The sequence below is a fragment of the Etheostoma spectabile genome, chromosome 4, assembly GCF_008692095.1.
Source record: "Etheostoma spectabile isolate EspeVRDwgs_2016 chromosome 4, UIUC_Espe_1.0, whole genome shotgun sequence".
Lineage (NCBI taxonomy): Eukaryota > Metazoa > Chordata > Actinopteri > Perciformes > Percidae > Etheostoma > Etheostoma spectabile.
The window spans coordinates 31940238-31942408 of record NC_045736.1 but is presented as its reverse complement, the minus strand read 5'-3'; the positions used below and the strand labels follow the sequence as shown (position 1 = coordinate 31942408).

The 2171-nt window shown below is 40.9% G+C and overlaps 1 protein-coding gene and 1 long non-coding RNA gene across 5 annotated transcripts in view; both read left to right on the top strand.

The window, feature by feature from the left end:
* The window catches only part of grip2b (glutamate receptor interacting protein 2b), a 375168-nt gene that overhangs the window by 22970 nt on the left and 350027 nt on the right, over nucleotides 1–2171 (top strand). The gene's annotated exons all lie outside the window — the stretch shown is intronic.
* LOC116688697 (uncharacterized) overlaps nucleotides 1–2171 on the top strand; it is a 15185-nt gene that overhangs the window by 1007 nt on the left and 12007 nt on the right. The window lies entirely within an intron of this gene.

The window sequence follows — 2171 nt, the reverse complement described above, 5'->3', positions numbered from 1 at the left end:
CAAACGGAGAGTGGAGCGGAGAGTGCAGCTCACACCGCTTGACATGTGGAGGTAGCCTCAGGCACATGGCTTCATTATATTTGTCCCTGTAGTGTCTCCTCTGAGAGACAGCATGTGGAGAGCGTCTTGTGTCCATGCTTGTTCTTGAATGTTTGCATGGAGCATAACAGAAGGATTTTTTCACATGTGTAAATACGTAATTAGCTATTTGTCTGTTAGAGAGATGTGTTCTGTAGCCGGGTTGGATCAGTGGTAGAGCAGGTGCATGTATACTTTGAGGTTTATTCCTTGATACAGAAGTCCAGGGTTTGATTCTGACCTGTGACAATTTCCTACAAGTCTTCCCCCCCTTTTCTCGCCTAGCTAAACTAAAGGCGGAAAAGTCCCAAAAATAATCTTTAAAAAAATGAAGAGACAGACATTCTAAAAGAAAGGAAATGGGGGAAAACATGACAGCATTTTTCAAAATTTGTGTAAATGCATTCATTTTTGCGTGACTTTACACTTTTGTATTTTAGACTATTTTGATTGATCTCTTCTTTCGGTGCGATAGACTCAGCCCCGTCTCCCTGCAGTATTACTGCGTGAGTCTACCTGATTGATTACTTCACTGGTACATTACCTACATAAAGGACCAACAGGTTGTTTACCAGTGCCTTCCAAAATGAGTCCTTCAAAAACCAATTGCATTTCCCGATCTGCCATCTCTATGGTTATGGTCTAGTTACACTGAGACGAGTGAACTTTCTTGGTTAGTTTTAGTAAAAGACCTGTAGTCATGGTTAAGGAGAGCAGGTGACTGCCATCACCATTCAAATACACCGATGTTGGGAGGAAATGGGATGTCAACCCTAGTTTCTTCTGTGAAAAGCAGGTGTTTGTTGAACAAGGCATTTTGGGACAGTATAAGAGTGTCATGGTATTGAAAGAGGCCAATCGTTTTTCACGACAGGGACACTTGTCAGGATTAATTAAACAGCTTTAGTATTGCAATTCCATAAAGTTGGTGAACTTGGAAAAGATAGACTGTAGAATGAATGGCCTGAATCGATGCAACTTGATACAATCTTCCATTAGGCCTTTGCTGCCTTGCACCCCAGGTTTATAACAATAGGCTTTCCATTAAAAAAGTTCCTGCTTTCCAAGCTCAAATTGAGGCACCCCGATAACAGTACCAAGGTTAGGAGGGAATTGATTGGATGCCTATCACAGGTGGAGTGTCCTTTTAGTGTCTGAAAATCTGTCAAACGTTTTTTTTCTCAGGGGCAGATGGTAATGTTATTCCAATATATCTAATATTTGAGTGAAAAAAGCTGAAATTACTAGTTATTTTGACTAATAGTTAAGATCAGAGGAACGCACAGATGACTTTAGTCAGGTATTAAAGTGATCAATTGAATTTGCAAAGAGCGTTGGAAGGAATCCAATTCATGTTTTGTGGTAATTTGGTTAAAAGGAAACCCATATTTCAGATACAGACATTTTTTAAAGGGTCAAATGTGACCCGAGGACAACAGGAAGGTTGAAGTCCTGTGTTTTATGATCCACACATCCACCCTGACCTCCTCCCTACGCGGACCACAGCGATCTTTTAGACCAGCAGTCAACATGGTACATTTGGCAATAAATCCATGGAATACATAGAAGTTACAGTGCATTACTTTCATAGCTATTCAGTATACATGAGAACATCTTGCGCCAAGAGACTATAAAAAGTCTGACTTTGGTGACTCCTAGCAGTCAAAAAGTGCAACTACACATAGGGACGTGTATGAATATTAATCATAGTGCTGAAATGTGTCACCATGTCTGCCCCATAGCTCCAACATGACCATTTACTGTCGATTTCACAGTGCTTCTGCTTGCTACAATAGCAGAATGCTAAAGTATTGATTGCATTGTGAGGTTCAAGGGTTGGGAAACAAATGTAACTGACGGGACATATTTTACTGTCATATGTCGCACAATGCAATGCATTATGGGCCCTAATCGCATTTGTAGTCGGTGTATCTGTAAGTTGTAATCTGGTTAATGTGGTTTTGTGGACCCTGGGAGAAATGCTGCTACCTTGGCGTTATCTGATGAAGAAACACTCAAAAACAATGTCCTCACAGAAATGGCAACCGTGTGTGTGTGTGTGTGTGTGTGTGTGTGTGTGTGCGTGTGTGTGT